The 12,928-nt window shown below is 37.6% G+C and overlaps 1 protein-coding gene and 1 long non-coding RNA gene across 2 annotated transcripts in view; one reads left to right on the top strand and one right to left on the bottom strand.

The window, feature by feature from the left end:
- The window catches only part of rtn4rl1b (reticulon 4 receptor-like 1b), a 197,166-nt gene that overhangs the window by 94,917 nt on the left and 89,321 nt on the right, over positions 1 to 12,928 (bottom strand). The gene's annotated exons all lie outside the window — the stretch shown is intronic.
- Positions 11,396 to 12,928, top strand: part of LOC118599560 — a 12,761-nt gene continuing 11,228 nt past the window's right edge. Inside the window, exons 1-2 of the long non-coding RNA XR_004948964.1 lie at positions 11,396 to 11,522; positions 11,750 to 11,752. This is a non-coding gene — a long non-coding RNA (uncharacterized LOC118599560). The remainder of the gene's footprint in view (positions 11,523 to 11,749; positions 11,753 to 12,928) is intronic.

Here is a 12,928-nt window from a genome sequence, read left to right on the forward strand (position 1 = left end):
AAATATCCTAAAACAATGTCGAATATGCAAAAATATCTTGAATGGTTTAATAACATTTGTGGGAATGATTATATCAAGTGTAAAAAGTGGGAAAATTCTGTATATTGGAACAAAATGTGATATTTTAATATTTTTATCAGAATTTATTACAGATTCTCAAGATGAACAGATATGAGCACCCCAAAAATCCCTTTTAGAACCTTTGTTTTTACAGTTTTCAATTAGTTGGATGGAAAAGCATTTTATTTGTTACATGTTTTCACTGAAACAAACTGGCATCTCTCACAGCCTCTGCAATAACCTTGTGTGGGTGAACAGGGTTAATCAAAGTTCAATCCTGTTCAAATCCCCAAAGAAGTTTCTTGAGAAACTGTGGATAGAGGTTAGAGGAGTCGATAGAAAGCTCACACTAACAAGATGGCATTTAAGCAGCAGGCCAGAAGGAAAAAAAAAGTTAGACTGCACATTATCAGTATTGGATATGTCCACCTAAGACTAGACAGATCTAGTCAGTATACGTCTTCCTGCTCGCACACGCAGTCTCCTCATCAATCTTTTAGGAAATTTGCCTCTGAATGCAAGGTGGCTCCGGAGCTGGGTCGGCGCCAGATGTAACGCAGCCAGATTCCGGGCTGATCCAAACAAGCTCAGACAAGCTGCAGTAGCTGGCTGAGCTTGGTTGCTTCGCTCTGGTCTGGTTGATGGCCTCCAGAGGAGCTCAGCCTGTTTGTCTTTCCGCACAACATCAAAATAGACCAGCTCTGCACAGCCAGTGCCAATATTTTGGCCACAGACGACGCATGGATGTGAGTTGAATGCCTTAGAAACAACAGGGAATGTAAAGATTGATGAAGCATGCTGCTTCTTTTATTTATTTATTTATTTACTCCCTTTTTTTATGTATGTGTGTGACTCTGAACACAGCACCTTTGATGCACAAAACCCAACACACACACAAGCGTTCAAACACTCGGGGGCTTTTTCAGGCTGCCTGTCAACTGTCAGTGAAAACACTATGACTGAGCGCTGTCTTTTCCCTCTCAAAGCCGGTCTCCTCGCCAAAACAAAAATGTTATTTCCTGTCAAAAATATGTTACAGATTTGACCCGTCTATGTTACTGCTGGAACAAACAAACAAGCAAAAAAAAAAAAAAAAACACTAAGTAATGAGCGTCAACTTTCATTCATCACTTTTTACCCCTCACACAGAAAAACTCCTCTATCAAATCTTCAGCACCACCAGCCAGAGACACACTCTTCTACACAGCAGGAGCAGGCAGACTGGTGCTGGTCCTGTTTGTTCTGGTCTGTTTGATGAAGCCGGGTGTCCCTGGAGCAGACTCAGGATATTGTGGAAGCCCCCCCTCCTCCAACGAAATTATTTTTGCACTGTATTTTTTATTCAGTAATATAAAAGCATCCTCCCTCTGCAAAGCTAGTTCCCATTTGTCTGCCTGTGCATCAATTTTAGCAGTGATAAAGCAGTATTATTATTTATTTTTTATTTTTATTTTTTTAGAAACCATCATCATTTTGCATTATGCAGTTCAATAATAACGCTTTCTCAGAATGGCATCCTGGAGCGCTATTAGGCATTTGCATTCCAGAGTGGCTTCAATTAACCTATTTAATGATTGCCTTTGGATGAGACACTGGAATCCATTGTTAATCCAATAATTATTGTCTGGCAATTTCACTTGACTTTGCTCCACCAGCCAACTCACTTCATGTGTTTGGGAGAGTCAATAATTAGAATTTACTCTTTAAAGAAGCGCAAACTTTACTTAATGACATCAGGCTGCCAGAAAAAACGATTTGGGTAACACTGGTTAATACAGCCCAGTTATTAACTAGCATGTAGTTGATCGTCACTGCTCTGCTTTGGTCAGTTTGTGACGGGTTAGTTTAGGATAATCATTGAATTTCACCAAAACTTGTAGAAAAAGCGGAAGCGGTAAGTTAATTACTGGTTACTTCAGCATCAATTTGTATAACAGGCCCCTCCTCTTTTTTAAACTTGAACTTAAGCAAAGAGTTTTGATGAGCTACTATACAAGGAATTTGTTATGCAAGTCAAACTATTTACCTTTTTGAACCAGTTACAAAAAAATATTTTATTACAAAACCATTAAAACGCAAATTTGTTCTAAGTAGGCCTACAATTAATTTTTTTTCTAAAATAATATAACAATATATGCCTAGATAGCTTTGACATCTCAAAGATTGTGTATTGAACACTCTAATGAAATATGTAGTGTATCTAAAAAACATTTGAATGTTAATTTATTGTGCTTAACTACTAAACCTTAATCACAGGGTTATATTTCTATACATATTTTCCTGCGTTTTAATGGTAATATCAGATAAAGGTTACAGTAAAATCAATTAATGGGTCAGAAAAATAACTAATTATTTTGGGTTAAATATGAACCATAAATTGGGTTGAAATAAAACCTCTATAACCTAGAAAATTAGTTAAGCTCCAAAAATTAACCCAGAATTATAAACCCAAGAATTGGGTTGAAGAAATAATGTGTTTTTAGCGTGTATTAATAATATTGTAGCCGTGGTGCAAAGACAGAGCAGTTGACCTCTTATCTGGAAATTGCAGGTTTCTTTTCCCACCCAGCACGCACCTTTAATATGAAAAACAATTCTGAATATAATACAAATCCTAACTTTAGTTTATAAGGCTTAATCTGAATTCTCCCCTATGGCTTTACCCTACCCCTTCAATAGTGGGTGCATTTGAAGGGGTAGGGGTGTCTGAAATAGTTTTTTTAAGAGCTAACCCTTCGTCGCTAGGATGTTCCGCGTGGCGCTGTGGCGCAGAGGAGAAGTACTTTTCTTCCCGTAGGTGTTCTCTTAAGTACATATATTTACATTTAAATGTAACAATGACTTTTTGTTTTAGCATGACATTTTTAAAGAAATAAAACGGATATTGTTTTGCATTTCCGAGCACTAGCAGCTCCGCGCTAACATGGTTGACCGGTCATCAAGTGGGAGTAGGATACTCAAGTAAAATACCACTTTACACATTTGAACCTTAATTAAATTCCAGCGCCTGAGTGTGGGGTAAGTTGAACCACTGGCTCAAGTTATCCCATAGCCTGTGGCTAACTTTGCCCCATAGCCACCATTTAGTAAAAAGAATGGCTGGTTCAGAAATTTTGGCTGACATTTGGCAAACTGGTTCACATTATATACAAAATAAAATGACAAACATAAAATATATAGTTTTGGATGAATATACATTTGTTTTAGTATTAGATTTAATTTACCCAATATGCTGAAAATCTACTTTGACAAAATTTAAAATATATATCTATTTTTTTTTTGTATTAGAGCCTTACCCCTTATCTCATGTGCTTCTTTTGTCTGAGAAGTTGGAAATGATGGGTGCTTTCTGAATTTGTGGTCACATGACAAAACAAGTGCATGGTTGTCCAGATCATAGGGGTGGCACAACTTACCCAATGGCTCATCTAACCTCACTTTCCTCTAACTTTCAATTTGAAGACACTGTTTTTCCATAACTCTCCGATTGGAGGGATAAATGTAAAGATAGGGAGAACAGTAGGGGTGGGAGAAGGATTCGGCTTAAACCTTGAAAGGCATGGCTGTGTAAACACTGTCTTATTCTTTAAGTCAAAGCACTTGTACTCACTTAGTGACATACATGATCACTTTAGTAGTTATGTACTTCTAAAGTGATCATGTATGACACTAATTCTCTGTCAATGCTACGGTCACATCTGCAATAAGATACCTCTAAACCCATTTTAACCCATTAACCCTTGTGCTATCTTATGGGGTGCAGATGACCCCCCCTATATCGATGTGTGATCCCTCCCATGACAAAGGTGGACAGGATTTTATGTTTACCACGGACACCAGTGACGATAAAAAATCCTTTTGAAAAAAAATGTCCGCGTGCTACCTTGTGGGTTCCAGATGACTCCACTTCTAATGTAAACATGTTAAAGATCGCACAAGGGTTAAGACCTTGTATTCCATTCTATCTGAACCTTAGTATTTTAATTAGGTGTAAAGATTAATTGATTCAACTGATGAACTGATTTACATTCCTAAGATCCAGTAAAATCGATCTGTCAGAGGCAAGTTGTTAAATGAATCGAACCATCTTGTTATAAAATCATTACAAAATGAAATAAATTGGTTACATCGATATTTGAAAAATACCATTTGGCTTGAGGCAAATGGCACCAAATGCCATCACAGTGAACAACACAACAACAACAGCACAACTGTGATAGCAGCAAAAACTGATAAAACAATCGTAACAGTCCAATGTAGGGAAGCACTTTGAATTTTGCAAAGACATGAACATACAGTGTGGTAAAATGTTCTAATATTGTTCCATTTGTATCATTTTGTTGTGGAAAAACAACCGTGAGCTAAACTTTATGAAGCTAGGATTTGAATGGATTTGACATTATTTCTTGTTTGCTTTAATTTTTGATTTTAGGTCAGTGAATCGAGTCATTCTGAATGAACCAATATTGACTATGAATAAGATTGGCAACCACGAAGTATGATATGAATGAAATAGTTAAAATGTATCGTCATACCCCTAACTTTAGCCCTACCTGCCCCTTGCATTTTATTGTATTTTCCCATTCTTCATTATTTTTGTACTTTTCTATCTTGCAAGATACTTCTTTTATGTGGTATAAGTACTTCTCAATTATTTTGGTGAATCATGCAGTTCTTTTCCAAAGCATTTCTTGGAATTTTTTGCGTTGCTCTTGTATATTATGCCACATAAATAAACTCCACAGAGTCCTGGACTTCTGTTAACTTCTACTCCTCCTTCTTAATTCAGCTTGATTTGTTTTTGTGCTGAACTGATTTCACTTCTTAGTGATGCGCTCCAAACTACTGCTATCAGTCCGTAATGGTCTCTACAACATCTCGAGGGCACTTATCACGATAAGAGCACTGTTTCCTGACAGCTGCAGAGCACTCAGTTAGGCCACAACTTCAGCTGTATGAGCCACCTCAATGCCTGTCAGAGAGCTCAATGGTCATACCACTAATGCCTAGTTCCCTGTCTGTTGGTAAATTGCATCATGGAGAGAAGTCATTCCATTTACTGGAGCTCAGTGACAAAAGGAAAATACTCTAGCTTGAAATGTTTACCTTCCCCAAAAAAACAAAAAAATCTTCATATTATTTTCACACATTTGGTTTTCCTGATTTGTGTGTTAAAAACATCAATCATTCAAACTGGTATCATTGTGAGGTTTGATGGAGCTGTCAAGCAGTTCATTTGTCTCAGGTTGAAAGTTATGGATGAGGCTGACAAAGAGAAAAAAACTTGAATAGAAATACATTTTGAAAGCTTTTGTATGGTCATTTGTTTCAATGTGTTTTCTGCCAGAAAGTGCTGAAATATAACTCACAAGATCACAAATCTGAGTCCTTTTTTTTTCTAGTTACTGAAAGGTTGAAGTCAGGATATGAACTGAATGATAGAAATGATTAAAAGTGGATGGAACTCACAAACCTATTTATGAGTGATAATGAAGTTGGAGTTAATAATTAAAGATGGTGAGAAAATGAGAACGATATTTTCTGCTTTCGGAAAACTGCTTTAATGAAGTGAGACAATTTCAATTAATGCGACCGGGAGGAGGGAAGCGAAGGGCTGTAGGTCAAGCTGGAGAGCCAAAAAAATTGGATAGAAAAGGACAGAAGTTTAAATCATGAATTCAATGTAGGAAGCCGCAGTTTAAAAACACAGTTTTCGCAACATTGCATCAGGTCAATTCGACAACGGCAAACAAACTGCTTTAGTGTTTAATGATTTATCATCCTAATCTGATGCAGATCATTAAACAGAAGACCCCTATTCACTGCAAACAAGGCAAGCTTGAAATATGACTAACACTAAAACAAGAACATTTATCCATCTGCAGTAATTTCTAAATATATTTGGTCCTTTAGGGAAAGAAATCTAAGACTGAGAGACTAATGGTGTATTCAGACTGGAAAAGTCCGTTGGTCCGGATCGAGTTCTGAAGATTGCGTTTGGTCTGTATTCAGACTGCCGTCCACTGGACATTTCTGTTTCAAACTAAAGTCTGTAAAAAAAGCCATGTGACTAAAGATCTCTTCAGTCATTGGTCAGGAATTACGAAAAGCAACGAGATAAGGAATAACGGAAGTCCTAGGTTTGTAGTCCTTGTTGGATAGTTCACTTATTCAAACTTCATATTTCGCTGAATAATTTTGAACGTCTGTATCCACGTCATGTACAATATCTTTTACTGCTACTTTGGTATGGCAGAGGCATGCTGCAAAGTGGAGATGTCGGATAAGAAGGTCCTGTGACTAGTGTCTACTGCTGCGTTTCCATTACACAAATGCGCAAAACTTTTGATAAATTCAAGTTTTCTCAAAATTGGGGTGTTTCTACTAAGCTACATTATCATCGCATATCCAATTTACGCAATTTTGTAGTTGATGGAAATGTAACTTATGACTTATCAATTGTTGGGAAAACTGTGAGAAACAATGTGTATCATGTCAAAATACATTTCAGGGAGTTGCTGTGCCTTATCATTGCTTTACATTTGTCTGTGGCCCATCAGTTGCTTATGTCAGGAGTCTGCACTCTGTCTCCTCTGATCACTGGCGGGAGCCATCTCCATTGTACTGACTGCACTACATCTCCCAGCAACCCCAGAACACAGTTTCTATATGCTGAGTATCTGTCTCCAATCTGACAACAACGCACCTGCTTCTTAAGCAGCACACAGAGCCTCACTCAGTGCGAAGTTTTGTTTGTGCCATCCTGCCTGCATTACCAAGCATTTCTACCTGGACCTGATCTTCTGTGTACCTGACCTGCTGCCTGCCCTGACCCTCGCCTGGACTCTGACAACTCTAGTCTCTTCTTTGATGCTCCCATTGTCGTGATTGACCTCTGCCTGTTTGACCATGATTTAGCTTTGTGGACTTCTAGCTGTGCTTAGTTCCTGACTGAACTAATAAACTTGCTGCACGTGGAACCAGCTGTCTGCCCATTTGTGGCCATTTTGGTCCAGTTGTTCTGCTCGGAGCATGGAGCCGATTCAGACTGAAGAAACTAAGAGTGAACCGGGGCACAGTCCGATTGGAAACAAACTGAGACCACCTTGAATGATGGGTCCAAGAGCAGTCCCTGGTCCTGGATCAGAGTACTCTTAGGTGTATTCAGACTAAAAATTTGCTCCTGAGTATCAGGGAAATTAACTCTGGTTCCCTTTAAGCAAACTAAATGTGTCCAGTCTGAATAGACCTTAAAATATTCAGCGTGCAGGTTTTGACAATTGCCTCCCATTGTCATTTTTCTTCACTCATTAGGAGAACTTTTTTTGTTTGTTTTTTTTCTAAAGTGGGCAGATAAGTATGACAATGCGCAACGATCTGAAGGCTGGATTTTCCAATCAACAGAGTCCAATCAGGATTGTGCACATCCAGGTGGCAGTCATATAGATAGAATCAGCACAGCTGACGCACAGTCACGATGCTGGGAAGTTACCAGTGCAACAGATGCCCATATGGGACAATACATGAGAAAATCTGTGTGTGTGTTTGTGGAAAGCTCTGCATTCTGTCACACAGACTCTTTTATAAATGAACATGGCTCGCTGGGGAAGCTGGACCGAGCGTTGGGGCAGCTGGTATTTTGGAAGAATTGTGGTGGGAGGGAGTTTGCTGGCACAGCTGTGCTAGCTGAGGTGGTAAAAACGGTGCGAGCGCCTGACGGAGTGTGCGGCGGCAAAACATATACCCACATCTGCCCATGCATGCGCACGGGCCTTTATGGATAATAACACCAGGGGAAGCTCATCACAAATCCTTGAAGTCGATAGAGGAAATAAACAGACAAGGAGCTGAAATGACACCTCACTAAATATTGATCCTCCTCAAGAGCAGAAGACAAACATACTGGCAAACATATAGGCTATAGATTGGGAAGAAAATGAGGTGCAGACATAAATGACGGCAATTTTACTAGATAAACCTTATACAAATCTCTAGATGGAATATTATTCATATACACTGAACACTTTAGGGGTAATTTAGTTGGAATGTCTTCAGATAGCTCTGCTTTTATCTTGTTGTCTTTTAATGCATAGAAAATTGGATACAGCAGAAAAGACTGCAGTTCAACAGGAAAATGAAGCAGTTCTAACCTCAAAATTACACAAACTGTGTAAAGGAACAAGCACGAGTGCTTTCTGAAAACACAAAAAATCCTTCCGTCAATTCCTCACTGCAAGTGTTTAAACATCATGACACAGCAAATAATTAGCACCATCTTTCTGTGATCCAGCAGACTGAGGTGAAAGAGGAGAGAAAACCTCAGGCGTTGTGAGGTGGAGGACATATGCACAAAGAGGTAAAAAAAGAAGGGAGAAGATTTTGTTTTTCTTTGTGTCTCAGTCTAATTAGACAGAACCGCTGTGAGCAGAATGTCACTGGCTGGATTTGGAGAGTAACTGGAATTTTAAGCAGACGTGGGAATCTATGACATTACACTTTGCAGCCTCGCCCCGTATGGACTCCTGGTTCAGCTTTGAATTGACGTCCGCCGTCACAGGGGAGCTAGCATGTGCTCTTACGCCACACATTTCGGTAGAAAGGGACCTACGCCTTTGTTTAACCCTTTAACACCTGAGATATCACCGGTGATGCTTAACCACACAATCACTCAATCATTCAATCGATCAACGTAATTCCAGCAGATTCTGAAGGAGAAAAGCAAAGAACATCAACCATGGAGCTCGGTGTTAAAGGGTAACCACAACAACTTCTGTGAGGTAGGTTATCTCACTTCCAATTACACTTAAGTGTGTTTCAACAAATGTCGACTCACTTCTTCAAATGTATACAGTATATCTGCACCACAGGACAGCAGAGTGCAGATGTAGAGCGGTCGACCTCTGATCAGAGGATCACAGGTTTGGTTCCCACCCATGTGTCACAGTGTCTTTCAGCAAGACACTAAACCCCACATTGCTCCTGGTGGTCCTAAGTTGGCCTAAGTGTTCGGCAGCAGAGCATGTGTGAACAGGACTTTTAATATAAAAGTGCTTTGAAGTTTCTAAGAATTAAGTTGGGACAAAGAGGACGAGATGTTAGGCTCTAAGTGTAAAGAATTTAATTGAACTGAGCAAGGGCAAGGTATAAACGGCGTCAAAAGGCAGGGAAATGGTCAAAAATACAGAGTGGGTCAAAAACACGGAGAATCAAACTAGGAAAACTGCTCAGACTGACGGGTAAACACAATCAAGACTGAAGTTGAGGCTGGAGTGAGAATAAATGCTGGTGATCCGGATGAGGATGATCAGCTGTGTGTGGAGAAGACTGAAGCGGTGGCTGATGGGAGTTGTAGTGATGGAGATACTGAAGATGGTTAGAACTCAGGAGAGGGGTCCCTCTGGTGGTCGGAGGAGGTTATGAATGTAAAGCGTTTCATACATATATTACCATTTGTAACATTATTGCACAGCAATATCCTTAAACTTTTAATTTTATTACCCCAGGGGTGGACAAACTAGGGGCTGGGGGCCATATGCGAACTGTTCAACTACCTAATCTGGCCAAGTTGAAATGTAACATATTCATAATCCGTATTAATGTTTTATTTCCCCTGTAATTCTTTGTCTACATATAGGGCACAACAAATGATTTGACCTTCATTTGGGCGCAGAAAGTTGTTTTACCTTCATTTAGTGTTGGAAGATTTGTCCCTTTTTTGACGTTCAGGTGTGATTTTTGAGTTGGACAGCCATTTTTCTTGATCATTCCAACACTACATGAACGCAGCATTTCTCTAAGTTTGTATTCATTATTAAATTTTGCTGAACTATTTATCTGGCTTCAGTAGTACACACTGGACCACGTTTGTCCAGCTAAAGACAAAATGACAAAAGTTTGGGTTTACCAGAGGATTCTTGCCATTTTCACCTGGAAAAGAAAATATCTTAACTTCAGCGCCATTCAGTAAGAAGCAGGTTGTGTAACTGGATGTTTATAGCACAAATAAAAGACAACGTGAATATTTTTACATTTCCTGCTCATTTAAATCAAGTTAGGAGGACTATAGAATGCAAGGTTTCCATGTGAATGCCTATAGCTGCTAATGTACTGTTTTTTCCAGGTGATAATGCACATTTGATGGTATAATAATGAGCATGTATGAGTTCAAGTGTTTGAAAGTTTTCACCAGAACAATAAACAGCAGCGGTGAAAGAGGGATTGACTTCCAAATGAAAAATCATTTTGTTTGCAGCTCCAGCATTTATCTCTGCAGTTTCCCATTATCTCACAGGTACAGGCTGCTTCTGGAAGGGGTTTTGTTTGAGGAGGCCAGACCACATCTGTTCTTTAGAATGAGCAGAATGACAGGTAAAAACACTTCTTGTATGATGGCGATTGGATTTTGCTTAGTTATTAAATATGGCTGTGAAGAAAAAAAGAATTAATAATCACTTTATACTGTTTATAGTACAAAAAAGAACAAGTTGGTTCATTCTGTTTGCAATATAGTCGCTCTTTAAACTATTCTTGTAATCTCTTTAGATTAAAGCTGATCTAGGTCAAATTTTCCATGTCTAAACGTCATAAATTGATGTTGTTCAACTGAAAAACAATATATAAATGTATATTAACATATTTAAACTTTATAAAATTTAAAGTTGTCAAAAAAACTGCGCACTTTCACGAATAAAAAACAAAAGATACAAATAAATGGAAATTGACTTTTTGCTTTAATTTCATCATTATGACATTTTCACAAGATAATGGATTTAATTTTTAATTTTTTACTCAAATGTGAATTTTTAATGGGAACACCTGTTGTGAGGTTTGTAAAATTGCTAATCCGTCATACAAAATGTGGTTTATTTCAGGTTTAGATAAAGACTTTAGTAGAATCTACAGTGGCCTCATTCGATACCATTAAACTAAAAGAGTGGATCACTTGGGTATAGCTCCATCAACATGTTTAAAACCACTAAATCGATCATTTATCAACACCACTTTTAAAAATGTAGTCAAAAATATATTATAAATACGATGTATTTTGGACATTCTAACACCTGTGGGTGGATATGGGTGTGAGCGGGCGCTCTGTTAAGCAAAAAAAAAAAAAAAATCCTAAATAGGTAAAAAATAAACAGCAGTTCATTTCAGTCAAAAATGTCATTTGGACCAGGCACATAATTTGTGTCGAGGTGCATTACTAATGCAGTTACACTTTTTAGAAACTACCACAAACCAAATACAAGAACTTTCTCGGGTTTCTTAGTAAGAGTTTTAACAAGAGATTTAAAAAAAATAATTTAAAAAAATGGAAGTTTGATTTCTACTAGTGAAAGCCGGGGAGCTGCTAAGAAGGTTAAAAGAATCAATTTATTGGTGCATTTTGTCAAAATTTTGATAATATTTAACAATGGAACGATGCGAAGAAAAAGCAAAACTCATCTTTAATGTTTTTTTTTGTATTATTTAAAGCTCATATTGGCAGGAGTGCGGTACAATAGTATCCTGCTTTCACTTTGCACTCACAGAATGGCACGCCTTTAAAGAGTGATAAGCAGCGTTCTGCATGGCAGCAGCAATAATCCACTTTGATATGAAACCTGGTGCAGATTGCAAAGACGCAACACATGTTTTTTAATGAGGGAGGCAATTAGGCTGTGATTCTGAGGGTCCGTGTACCTATGAGATTGTTAATTTCAATTAGCGGGTACATCCGTGTCTACATCAGCCTACCAGCCTCTATGGAGAAATCTGACAGCTTCCATCATATCTGGGAATACTACTATTTATACAAAATCCATGTCAATGTGTCTGTAAATATGGACACATGGAAACAAAAACCAATGCTAAAAGGGCATTTGAGAAATATCAAAGTTACGTTTGATTTTATTGAACTTGATTACAGCAACATTTGATACTTGGATCTTTAACTAAATGGGACAAAAGAGCAAATTCAGGGACAGATGTACAGAGATTCATTTACTGCTGCATTTTCACAACTGGTACTTTCTGAATGGTAATATCCTTAATTAAGAGGCTGCACAGACAACCTCGACTTCTTTTTAATAGTACCAAAATAAAAGATAAACTAACAGGCAATTTAAACATCTGAATGGAGATTATCACTTACAACTGAATTCAGTTTTACACTTCATTTGACACGGATCAGCAGCCATGTCCATCTCTAAAAGCCTGTTAATCACCCAATAATCTACATATAATTTCATGGGATTTTAAGGACTTTAAAAATGACATGCTTTTTTAACTACTAAAAGTGTTTGTTCCAACTGTATCTACTAGTGACACTTAAATACAATTGATTAAAAGCACAACAGTCTGAGTACTGCAGCTTTTGTGAAGAAAATTATGCATTTCGGGTCAAAATTGTCTCAAAGGATGAACCGGTTTAGAAAAAAAAAAAAAATCAGAAAAAGTCAGAATTAAAAAAAAAAAAAAACTAAGTTAAATTAAAATAATTCTCAGGAAATAAAAAAATTGTAAGACAACTTCTATTAGTTAATTAAACATGATTCATCCACTTAGTCCAGAGTTTACTGCCCTGAAACTTTGAACTTTTGTTAATAAAAATATTAACCAGAAATGCAGTCATTTCTGAGCTTTTAATAACCTTAGCAGGTCTATATTAATGCAGTTACATTACAAGTGGTTTATAAACCTAAATAATATCAATTTGACCTGAAAGAAAAATATAATACTTCTATAATACTTATAGAACATGTTACTTATCTGTTTAATCTGCAAAACAAAATTGACTGTAACTTTTTTTCCCACCAGTGTGTTCTATACTTTCATTTTAGAGTACAGTGGTCCTACATTTTGTAATATTTCATTTGGATCTCTGGAA

Source organism: Oryzias melastigma, linkage group LG13 (assembly GCF_002922805.2).
Source record: "Oryzias melastigma strain HK-1 linkage group LG13, ASM292280v2, whole genome shotgun sequence".
In the NCBI taxonomy this organism is placed as follows: Eukaryota; Metazoa; Chordata; class Actinopteri; order Beloniformes; family Adrianichthyidae; genus Oryzias; species Oryzias melastigma.